This window comes from Stenella coeruleoalba (genome assembly GCF_951394435.1).
Source record: "Stenella coeruleoalba genome assembly, contig: scaffold_39, whole genome shotgun sequence".
Taxonomy (NCBI): Eukaryota; Metazoa; Chordata; class Mammalia; order Artiodactyla; family Delphinidae; genus Stenella; species Stenella coeruleoalba.
This window is the reverse complement of record NW_027646400.1, coordinates 2,130,267-2,142,928: the sequence shown is the minus strand read 5'-3', so window position 1 is coordinate 2,142,928 and position 12,662 is coordinate 2,130,267. Positions and strand designations below refer to the sequence as shown.

General features: G+C 43.9%; 1 long non-coding RNA gene across 44 annotated transcripts in view; it reads right to left on the bottom strand.

Annotated features, from left to right (window-relative positions):
• Nucleotides 1-12,662, bottom strand: part of LOC307181137 — a 3,028,377-nt gene that overhangs the window by 1,030,068 nt on the left and 1,985,647 nt on the right. For 37 of the 44 annotated variants that reach the window (XR_013825945.1, XR_013825946.1, XR_013825971.1 and 34 more), the window contains one exon: nt 10,502-10,583. The exons of 2 other annotated variants lie outside the window; for them this stretch is intronic. This is a non-coding gene — a long non-coding RNA (uncharacterized lncRNA). Of the gene's footprint in view, nt 1-8,932; nt 9,004-10,501; nt 10,588-12,084; nt 12,163-12,662 lie in introns of those variants that run through there. 5 more of the 44 variants (XR_013825972.1, XR_013825973.1, XR_013825985.1 and 2 more) reach the window with 4 other exon arrangements.

Below are 12,662 nucleotides of genomic sequence, written 5' to 3'. Positions count from 1 at the left end.
TCCTTCAGCTAAAACATGCATGTGGAACCCAGAGTATGATCAACCATGTGATCGGGAGACGTGTTCAAATATGTCTCAGTTTTCCTCCCCTGGTACTCGGGTGCAACATTCCAGACGCTTTACTAACACTCTCCCGACTTGGAGAGTCAGTCCCTTTAACCTCCTGTTTGGCCCAGTTTGCAATTTCTGCGGAAGATGAACAGGAATAGCGAGAACCAATGAGAGGCTAGCTGGAGGTGTCTGGACGGGCAAATTTAACTCTCATTTCCCACCAGGAAGAGGAATTAACCAAAGGCTCAGCATGCCGGGCCGGAACCAGATTAGGGCCTGAAGCCATCCTGCGGTGTTGCGGCCAGGTCACAAGAAAGCGAGTTGAAGAAAGGAGCTCAGGGGCACTGTAATTCACAAACCTGCAGAGTTATAAATGACAGCTATTGTCCAAAAATAGACTGAAGTAAGGCTGCCAAGAGGACTTGAAAGCGGGGCAGAATTGCAGGAAACCGATTTCAGGAGGTAGACTGGAATTGCATTGAAAGCATAGGAAAAGAGGCAGAACGTCCACAATGATGCACTTGGCCAAAAAGGGCGTATGCGTTTTTTCCTGAATATATTCAGGAAAAAACGCATACGCCCTTTTTGGCCAACCAAGCAAGCTTGCAAAGGAAATCTGCACTACAATGAAGTCTCACTTCCCCCCGGTCAAAAGGGCCATCTGAAAAAAGTGTAAAATCCAGAAAGGCAACAGGCCATTGAGAACTGGGAGGCTTGTTATGCTGATGGGCGGGATGTAAATTGCCAACAGACACTTGGGAGAAGTGTATGGTGTTTCCTGAAACATCTAAAAAACAAAGCAACAGAGCCTAGGGCACTTCCACTTATGGTCCTTTAGCTTAGGGAAATTAAAATCAAAAAGACACAGCCACCCCAAAGTTTGGAACGGCTCCGTTTACAAGAACCTCGTTTACAGTACAAGTTCAACATCGCAGAAAGTGAAAAATGGATAAAGAAGTTGTGGTATTTACTTACAAAGCAATATCACTCAGCAATGAAATCTGTGTCATCAGGCCCTTAGCAGCACAATGAGTGGATTCAGGTATGATGATTCTAACTGAAGTAAGTCACACAGAAAAAGAAACATCATAAGATATCAGTAATACACGGAATGTAAACTTGGCTACACAGGAACTGAATTACAGAACAGAACAGGGTCTCAAATTTAGAAAACCAACTTATGCTTGCTTAAGGGGAAAGGTGAGTTGGGGTGCTGCATAAAACCAGAGATTGAAATGAGCACAGATAAAGTTCCTTAAGTCAAATATGGAATAGACAAGAGCTACTCCTTGCTCAACGAAATGGACTCAACACCGCATATTAAACGCCTAAGAATGTACCTGACTAGTAAGTATCTTAAAACCTATGGATTGCTATGTCTCCGAAAGAGAATCAAGCATGTGTACAGGGGCATAAACGCAGCAGTGATAGGATTGGCGAGGTTCGGTGAGCAAATGAAGACCCTTTGAAGTCATATTGCATGGTACCCATTCCACGGGTTTCAACTACCCAGGTTTTAGGTATTCTTCCTTCAGATAAAACATGCATGTGGAACCCAGAGTATGATCAACCATGTGATCGGGAGACGTGTTCAAATATGTCTCAGTTTTCCTCCCCTGGTACTCGGGTGCAACATTCCAAACGCTTTACTAACACTCTCCCCACTTGGAGAGTCAGCGCCTTTAACCTCCTGTTTGGCCCAGTTTGCAATTTCTGTGGAAGATGAACAGGAATAGCGAGAACCAATGAGAGGCTAGCTGGAGGTGTCTGGACGGGCAAATTTAACTCTCATTTCCCAACAGGAAGAGGAAATAACCAAAGGCTCAGCGTGCCGTACCGGAACCAGATTAGGGCCTGAAGCCATCCTGCGGTGTTGCGGCCAGCTCAAAAGAAAGCGAGTTGAAGAAAGGAGCTCAGGGGCACTGTAATTCACAAACCTGCAGAGTTATAAATGACAGCTATCGTCCAAAAATATACTGAAGTAAGGCTGCCAAGAGGACTTGAAAGCGGGGCAGAATTGCAGGAAACCGATTTCAGGAGGTAGACTGGAATTGCATTGAAAGCATAGGAAAAGAGGCAGAACGTCCACAATGATGCACTTAGCCAAAAAGGGCGTATGCGTTTTTTCCTGAATATATTCAGGAAAAAACGCATACGCCCTTTTTGGCCAACCAAGCAAGCTTGCAAAGGAAATCTGCACTACAATGAAGTCTCACTTCCCCCCGGTCAAAAGGGCCATCTGAAAAAAGTGTAAAATCCAGAAAGGCAGGACAGGCCATGGAGAACAGGGAGCCTTGTTATGCTGATGGGCGGGATGTAAATTGCCAACAACCACTCGGGAGAAGTGTATGGTGTTTCCTGAAACATCTAAAAAACAAAGCAACAGAACCTAGGGCACTTCCACTTATGGTCCTATAGTTTAGGGAAATTAAAATCAAAAAGACACAGCCACCCCAAAGTTTGGAACGGCTCTGTTTACAAGAACCTCGTTTACAGTACAAGTTCAACATCGCAGAAAGTGAAAAATGGATAAAGAACTTGTGGTATTTACTTACAAAGCAATATCACTCAGCAATGAAATCTGTGTCATCAGGCCCTTAGCAGCACAATGAGTGGATTCAGGTATGATGATTCTAACTGAAGTAAGTCACACAGAAAAAGAAACATCATAAGATATCAGTAATACACGGAATGTAAACTTGGCTACACAGGAACTGAATTACAGAACAGAACAGGGTCTCAAATTTAGAAAACCAACTTATGCTTGCTTAAGGGTAAAGGTGAGTTGGGGTGCTGCATAAAACCAGAGATTGAAATGAGCACAGATAAAGTTCCTTAAGTCAAATATGGAATAGACAAGAGCTACTCCTTGCTCAACGAAATGGACTCAACACCGCATATTAAACGCCTAAGAATGTACCTGACTAGTAAGTATCTTAAAACCTATGGATTGCTATGTCTCCGAAAGAGAATCAAGCATGTGTACAGGGGCATAAACGCAGCAGTGATAGGATTGGAGAGGTTCGGTGAGCAAATGAAGACCCTTTGAAGTCATATTGCATGGTACCCATTCCACGGGTTTCAACTACCCAGGTTTTAGATATTCTTCCTTCAGATAAAACATGCATGTGGAACCCAGAGTATGATCAACCATGTGATCGGGAGACATGTTCAAATATGTCTCAGTTTTCCTCCCCTGGTACTCGGGTGCAACATTCCAGACGCTTTACTAACACTCTCCCCACTTGGAGAGTCAGCGCCTTTAACCTCCTGTTTGGCCCAGTTTGCAATTTCTGCGGAAGATGAACAGGAATAGCGAGAACCAATGAGAGGCTAGCTGGAGGTGTCTGGACGGGCAAATTTAACTCTCATTTCCCAACAGGAAGAGGAAATAACCAAACGCTCAGCGTGCCGTACCGGAACCAGATTAGGGCCTGAAGCCATCCTGCGGTGTTGCGGCCAGCTCAAAAGAAAGCGAGTTGAAGAAAGGAGCTCAGGGGCACTGTAATTCACAAACCTGCAGAGTTATAAATGACAGCTATCGTCCAAAAATAGACTGAAGTAAGGCTGCCAAGAGGACTTGAAAGCGGGGCAGAATTGCAGGAAACCGATTTCAGGAGGTAGACTGGAATTGCATTGAAAGCATAGGAAAAGAGGCAGAACGTCCACAATGATGCACTTGGCCAAAAAGGGCGTATGCGTTTTTTCCTGAATATATTCAGGAAAAAACGCATACGCCCTTTTTGGCCAACCAAGCAAGCTTGCAAAGGAAATCTGCACTACAATGAAGTCTCACTTCCACCCGGTCAAAAGGGCCATCTGAAAAAAGTGTAAAATCCAGAAAGGCAGGACAGGCCATGGAGAACAGGGAGCCTTGTTATGCTGATGGGCGGGATGTAAATTGACAACAGACACTCGGGAGAAGTGTATGGTGTTTCCTGAAACATCTAAAAAACAAAGCAACAGAGCCTAGGGCACTGCCACTTATGGCCCTATAGCTTAGGGAAATTAAAATCAGAAGGACACAGCCACCCCAAAGTTTGGGACGGCTCTGTTTACAAGAACCTCGTTTACAGTACAAGTTCAACATCGCAGAAAGTGAAAAATGGATAAAGAAGTTGTGGTATTTACTTACAAAGCAATATCACTCAGCAATGAAATCTATGTCATCAGGCCCTTAGCATCACAATGAGTGGATTCAGGTATGATGATTCTAACTGAAATAAGTCACACAGAAAAAGAAACATCATAAGATATCAGTAATACATGGAATGTAAACTTGGCTACACAGGAACTGAATTACAGAACAGAACAGGGTCTCAAATTTAGAAAACCAACTTATGCTTGCTTAAGGGGAAAGGTGAGTTGGGGTGCTGCATAAAACCAGACATTTAAATGAGCACAGATAAAGTTCCTTAAGCCAAATATGGAATAGACAAGAGCTACTCCTTGCTCAGCGAAATGGACTCAACACCCCATATTAAACGCCTAAGAATGTACCTGACTAGTAAGTATCTTAAAACCTATGGATTGCTATGTCTCCAAAAGAGAATCAAGCGTGTGTACAGGGGAATAAACGCAGCAGTGATAGGATTGGAGAGGTTCGGTGAGCAAATGAAGACCCTTTGAAGTCATATTGCATGGTACCCATTCCACGGGTCTCAACTCTCCAGGTTTAAGGTATTCTTCCTTCAGCTAAAACATGCATGTGGAACCTAGAGTATGATCAACCATGTGAATGGGAGACGTGTTCAAATATGTCTCAGTTTTCCTCCCCTTGTACTCGGGTGCATCATTCCAGACGCTTTACTAACACTCTTCCGACTTGGAGAGTCAGTCCCTTTAACCTCCTGTTTGGCCCAGTTTGCAATTTCTGCGGAAGATGAACAGGAATAGCGAGAACCAATGAGAGACTAGCTGGAGGTGTCTGGACGGGCAAATTTAACTCTCATTTCCCACCAGGAAGAGGAATTAACCAAAGGCTCAGCGTGCCGTGCCGGAACCAGATTAGGGCCTGAAGCCATCCTGCGGTGTTGCGGCCAGGTCACAAGAAAGCGAGTTGAAGAAAGGAGCTCAGGGGCACTGTAATTCACAAACCTGCAGAGTTATAAATGACAGCTATCGTCCAAAAATAGACTGAAGTAAGGCTGCCAAGAGGACTTGAAAGCGGGGCAGAATTGCAGGAAACCGATTTCAGGAGGTAGACTGGAATTGCATTGAAAGCATAGGAAAAGAGGCAGAACGTCCACAATGATGCACTTGGCCAAAAAGGGCATATGCGTTTTTTCCTGAATATATTCAGGAAAAAACGCATACGCCCTTTTTGGCCAACCAAGCAAGCTTGCAAAGGAAATCTGCACTACAATGAAGTCTCACTTCCCCCCGGTCAAAAGGGCCATCTGAAAAAAGTGTAAAATCCAGAAAGGCAGGACAGGCCATGGAGAACTGGGAGCCTTGTTATGCTGATGGGCGGGATGTAAATTGCCAACAGACACTCGGGAGAAGTGTATGGTGTTTCCTGAAACATCTAAAAAACAAAGCAACAGAGCCTAGGGCACTGCCACTTATGGTCCTATAGCTTAGGGAAATTAAAATCAAAAAGACACAGCCACCCCAAACTTTCGAACGGCTCTGTTTACAAGAACCTCGTTTACAGTACAAGTTCAACATCGCAGAAAGTGAAAAATGGATAAAGAAGTTGTGGTATTTACTTACAAAGCAATATCACTCAGCAATGAAATCTGTGTCATCAGGCCCGTAGCAGCACAATGAGTGGATTCAGGTATGATGATTCGAACTGAAATAAGTCACACAGAAAAGAAACATCATAAGATATCAGTAATACACGGAATGTAAACTTGGCTACACAGGAACTGAATTACAGAACAGAACAGGGTCTCAAATTTAGAAAACCAACTTATGCTTGCTTAAGGGTAAAGGTGAGTTGGGGTGCTGCATAAAACCAGAGATTGAAATGAGCACAGATAAAGTTCCTTAAGTCAAATATGGAATAGACAAGAGCTACTCCTTGCTCAAAGAAATGGACTCAACACCGCATATTAAACGCCTAAGAATGTACCTGACTAGTAAGTATCGGAAAACCTATGGATTGCTATGTCTCCAAAAGAGAATCAAGCATGTGTACAGGGGCATAAACGCAGCAGTGATAGGATTGGAGAGGTTCGGTGAGCAAATGAAGACCCTTTGAAGTCATATTGCATGGTACGCATTACAAGGGTCTCAACTCTCCAGTTTTAAGGTATTCTTCCTTCAGCTAAAACATGCATGTGGAACCTAGAGTATGATCAACCATGTGATCGGGAGACGTGTTCAAATATGTCTCAGTTTTCCTCCCCTGGTACTCGGGTGCAACATTCCAGACGCTTTACTAACACTCTCCCGACTTGGAGAGTCAGTCCCTTTAACCTCCTGTTTGGCCCTGTTTGCAATTTCTGCGGACGATGAACAGGAATAGCGAGAACCAATGAGAGACTAGCTGGAGGTGTCTGGACGGGCAAATTTAACTCTCATTTCTCACCAGGAAGAGGAATTAACCAAAGGCTCAGCGTGCCGTGCCAGAACCAGATTATGGCCTGAAGCCATCCTGCGGTGTTGCGGCCAGGTCACAAGAAAGCGAGTTGAAGAAAGGAGCTCAGGGGCACTGTAATTCACAAACCTGCAGAGTTATAAATGACAGCTATCGTCCAAAAATAGACTGAAGTAAGGCTGCCAAGAGGACTTGAAAGCGGGGCAGAATTGCAGGAAACCGATTTCAGGAGGTAGACTGGAATTGCACTGAAAGCATAGGAAAAGAGGCAGAACGTCCACAATGATGCACTTGGCCAAAAAGGGCGTATGCGTTTTTTCCTGAATATATTCAGGAAAAAACGCATACGCCCTTTTTGGCCAACCAAGCAAGCTTGCAAAGGAAATCTGCACTACAATGAAGTCTCACTTCCCCCCGGTCAAAAGGGCCATCTGAAAAAAGTGTAAAATCCAGAAAGACAAGACAGGCCATGGAGAACTGGGAGCCTTGTTATGCTGATGGGCGGGATGTAAATTGCCAACAACCACTCGGGAGAAGTGTATGGTGTTTCCTGAAACATCTAAAAAACAAAGCAACAGAGCCTAGGGCACTTCCACTTATGACCCTATAGCTTAGGGAAATTAAAATCAAAAAGACACAGCCTCCCCAAAGTTTGGAACGGCTCTGTTTACAAGAACCTCGTGTACAGTACAAGTTCAACATCGCAGAAAGTGAAAAATGGATAAAGAAGTTGTGGTATTTACTTACAAAGCAATATCACTCAGCAATGAAATCTATGTCATCAGGCCCTTAGCAGCACAATGAGTGGATTCAGGTATGATGATTCTAACTGAAATAAGTCACACAGAAAAAGAAACATCATAAGATATCAGTAATACACGGAATGGAAACTTGGCTACACAGGAACTGAATTACAGAACAGAACAGGGTCTCAAATTTAGAAAAACAACTTATGCTTGCTTAAGGGTAAAGGTGAGTTGGGGTGCTGCATAAAACCAGAGATTGCAATGAGCACAGATAAAGTTCCTTAAGCCAAATATGGAATAGACAAGAGCTACTCCTTGCTCAACGAAATGGACTCAACACCCCATATTAAACGCCTAAGAATGTTCCTGACTAGTAAGTATCTTAAAACCTATGGATTGCTATGTCTCCGAAAGAGAATCAAGCATGTGTACAGGGGCATAAACGCAGCAGTGATAGGATTGGAGAGGTTCGGTGAGCAAATGAAGACCCTTTGAAGTCATATTGCATGGTACGCATTACAAGGGTCTCAACTCTCCAGTTTTAAGGTATTCTTCCTTCAGCTAAAACATGCATGTGGAACCTAGAGTATGATCAACCATGTGATCGGGAGACGTGTTCAAATATGTCTCAGTTTTCCTCCCCTGGTACTCGGGTGCAACATTCCAGACGCTTTACTAACACTCTCCCGACTTGGAGAGTCAGTCCCTTTAACCTCCTGTTTGGCCCTGTTTGCAATTTCTGCGGACGATGAACAGGAATAGCGAGAACCAATGAGAGACTAGCTGGAGGTGTCTGGACGGGCAAATTTAACTCTCATTTCTCACCAGGAAGAGGAATTAACCAAAGGCTCAGCGTGCCGTGCCAGAACCAGATTATGGCCTGAAGCCATCCTGCGGTGTTGCGGCCAGGTCACAAGAAAGCGAGTTGAAGAAAGGAGCTCAGGGGCACTGTAATTCACAAACCTGCAGAGTTATAAATGACAGCTATCGTCCAAAAATAGACTGAAGTAAGGCTGCCAAGAGGACTTGAAAGCGGGGCAGAATTGCAGGAAACCGATTTCAGGAGGTAGACTGGAATTGCATTGAAAGCATAGGAAAAGAGGCAGAACGTCCACAATGATGCACTTGGCCAAAAAGGGCGTATGCGTTTTTTCCTGAATATATTCAGGAAAAAACGCATACGCCCTTTTTGGCCAACCAAGCAAGCTTGCAAAGGAAATCTGCACTACAATGAAGTCTCACTTCCCCCCGGTCAAAAGGGCCATCTGAAAAAAGTGTAAAATCCAGAAAGACAAGACAGGCCATGGAGAACTGGGAGCCTTGTTATGCTGATGGGCGGGATGTAAATTGCCAACAACCACTCGGGAGAAGTGTATGGTGTTTCCTGAAACATCTAAAAAACAAAGCAACAGAGCCTAGGGCACTTCCACTTATGACCCTATAGCTTAGGGAAATTAAAATCAAAAAGACACAGCCTCCCCAAAGTTTGGAACGGCTCTGTTTACAAGAACCTCGTGTACAGTACAAGTTCAACATCGCAGAAAGTGAAAAATGGATAAAGAAGTTGTGGTATTTACTTACAAAGCAATATCACTCAGCAATGAAATCTGTGTCATCAGGCCCTTAGCAGCACAATGAGTGGATTCAGGTACGATGATTCTAACTGAAATAAGTCACACAGAAAAAGAAACATCATAAGATATCACTAATACATGGAATGTAAACTTGGCTACACAGGAACTGAATTACAGAACAGAACAGTGTCTCAAATTTAGAAAAGCAACTTATGCTTGCTTAAGGGGAAAGGTGAGTTGGGGTGCTGCATAAAACCAGAGATTGAAATGAGCACAGATAAAGTTCCTTAAGCCAAATATGGAATAGACAAGAGCTACTCCTTGCTCAACCAAATGGACTCAACACCCCATATTAAACGCCTAAGAATGTACCTGACTAGTAAGTATCTTCAAACCTATGGATTGCTATGTCTCCGAAAGAGAATCAAGCGTGTGTGCAGGGACATAAACGCAGCAGTGATAGGATTGGAGAGGTTCGGTGAGCAAATGAAGACCCTTTGAAGTCATATTGCATGGTACCCATTCCACGGGTCTCAACTCTCCAGGTTTAAGGTATTCTTCCTTCAGCTAAAACATGCATGTGGAACCCAGAGTATGATCAACCATGTGAACGGGAGACGTGTTCAAATATGTCTCAGTTTTCCTCCCCTGGTACTCGGGTGCAACATTCCAGACGCTTTACTGACACTCTTCCGACTTGGAGAGTCAGTCCCTTTAACCTCCTGTTTGGCCCAGTTTGCAATTTCTGCGGAAGATGAACAGGAATAGCGAGAACCAATGAGAGACTAGCTGGAGGTGTCTGGACGGGCAAATTTAACTCTCATTTCCCACCAGGAAGAGGAATTAACCAAAGGCTCAGCATGCCGGGCCGGAACCAGATTAGGGCCTGAAGCCATCCTGCGGTGTTGCGGCCAGGTCACAAGAAAGCGAGTTGAAGAAAGGAGCTCAGGGGCACTGTAATTCACAAACCTGCAGAGTTATAAATGACAGCTATCGTCCAAAAATAGACTGAAGTAAGGCTGCCAAGAGGACTTGAAAGCGGGGCAGAATTGCAGGAAACCGATTTCAGGAGATAGACTGGAATTGCATTGAAAGCATAGGAAAAGAGGCAGAACGTCCACAATGATGCACTTGGCCAAAAAGGGCGTATGCGTTTTTTCCTGAATATATTCAGGAAAAAACGCATACGCCCTTTTTGGCCAACCAAGCAAGCTTGCAAAGGAAATCTGCACTACAATGAAGTCTCACTTCCCCCCGGTCAAAAGGGCCATCTGAAAAAAGTGTAAAATCCAGAAAGGCAGGACAGGCCATGGAGAACTGGGAGCCTTGTTATGCTGATGGGCGGGATGTAAATTGCCAACAGCCACTGGGGAGAAGTGTATGGTGTTTCCTGAAACATCTAAAAAACAAAGCAACAGAGCCTAGGGCACTGCCACTTATGGTCCTATAGCTTAGGGAAATTAAAATCAAAAAGACACAGCCACCCCAAACTTTCGAACGGCTCTGTTTACAAGAACATCGTTTACAGTACAAGTTCAACATCGCAGAAAGTGAAAAATGGATAAAGAAGTTGTGGTATTTACTTAAAAAGCAATATCACTCAGCAATGAAATCTGTGTCATCAGGCCCGTAGCAGCACAATGAGTGGATTCAGGTATGATGATTCTAACTGAAATAAGTCACACAGAAAAGAAACATCATAAGATATCAGTAATACACGGAATGTAAACTTGGCTACACAGGAACTGAATTACAGAACAGAACAGGGTCTCAAATTTAGAAAACCAACTTATGCTTGCTTAAGGGTAAAGGTGAGTTGGGGTGCTGCATAAAACCAGAGATTGAAATGAGCACAGATAAAGTTCCTTAAGTCAAATATGGAATAGACAAGAGTTACTCCTTGCTCAAAGAAATGGACTCAACACCCCATATTAAACGCCTAAGAATGTACCTGACTAGTAAGTATCTTAAAACCTATGGATTGCTATGTCTCCAAAAGAGAATCAAGCGTGTGTACAGGGGCATAAACGCAACAGTGATAGGATTGGAGAGGTTCGGTGAGCAAATGAAGACCCTTTGAAGTCATATTGCATGGTACCCATTCCACGGGTCTCAACTCTCCAGGTTTAAGGTATTCTTCCTTCAGCTAAAACATGCATGTGGAACCCAGAGTATGATCAACCATGTGAACGGGAGACGTGTTCAAATATGTCTCAGTTTTCCTCCCCTGGTACTCGGGTGCAACATTCCAGACGCTTTACTAACACTCTTCCGACTTGGAGAGTCAGTCCCTTTAACCTCCTGTTTGGCCCAGTTTGCAATTTCTGCGGAAGATGAACAGGAATAGCGAGAACCAATGAGAGACTAGCTGGAGGTGTCTGGACGGGCAAATTTAACTCTCATTTCCCACCAGGAAGAAGAATTAACCAAAGGCTCAGCGTGCCGTGCCGGAACCAGATTAGGGCCTGAAGCCATCCTGCGGTGTTGCGGCCAGGTCACAAGAAAGCGAGTTGAAGAAAGGAGCTCAGGGGCACTGTAATTCACAAACCTGCAGAGTTATAAATGACAGCTATCGTCCAAAAATAGACTGAAGTAAGGCTGCCAAGAGGACTTGAAAGCGGGGCAGAATTGCAGGAAACCGATTTCAGGAGGTAGACTGGAATTGCATTGAAAGCATAGGAAAAGAGGCAGAACGTCCACAATGATGCACTTGGCCAAAAAGGGCGTATGCGTTTTTTCCTGAATATATTCAGGAAAAAACGCATACGCCCTTTTTGGCCAACCAAGCAAGCTTGCAAAGGAAATCTGCACTACAATGAAGTCTCACTTCCCCCCGGTCAAAAGGGCCATCTGAAAAAAGTGTAAAATCCAGAAAGGCAGGACAGGCCATGGAGAACTGGGAGCCTTGTTATGCTGATGGGCGGGATGTAAATTGCCAACAGACACTCGGGAGAAGTGTATGGTGTTTCCTGAAACATCTAAAAAACAAAGCAACAGAGCCTAGGGCACTTCCACTTATGGTCCTATAGCTTAGGGAAATTAAAATCAAAAAGACACAGCCACCCCAAACTTTCGAACGGCTCTGTTTACAAGAACCTCGTTTACAGTACAAGTTCAACATCGCAGAAAGTGAAAAATGGATAAAGAAGTTGTGGTATTTACTTACAAAGCAATATCACTCAGCAATGAAATCTGTGTCATCAGGCCCGTAGCAGCACAATGAGTGGATTCAGGTATGATGATTCTAACTGAAATAAGTCACACAGAAAAGAAACATCATAAGATATCAGTAATACACGGAATGTAAACTTGGCTACACAGGAACTGAATTACAGAACAGAACAGGGTCTCAAATTTAGAAAACCAACTTATGCTTGCTTAAGGGTAAAGGTGAGTTGGGGTGCTGCATAAAACCAGAGATTGAAATGAGCACAGATAAAGTTCCTTAAGTCAAATATGGAATAGACAAGGGCTACTCCTTGCTCAAAGAAATGGACTCAACACCGCATATTAAACGCCTAAGAATGTACCTGACTAGTAAGTATCGGAAAACCTATGGATTGCTATGTCTCCAAAAGAGAATCAAGCATGTGTACAGGGGAATAAACGCAGCAGTGATAGGATTGGAGAGGTTCGGTGAGCAAATGAAGACCCTTTGAAGTCATATTGCATGGTACGCATTACACGGGTCTCAACTCTCCAGGTTTAAGGTATTCTTCCTTCAGCTAAAACATGCATGTGGAA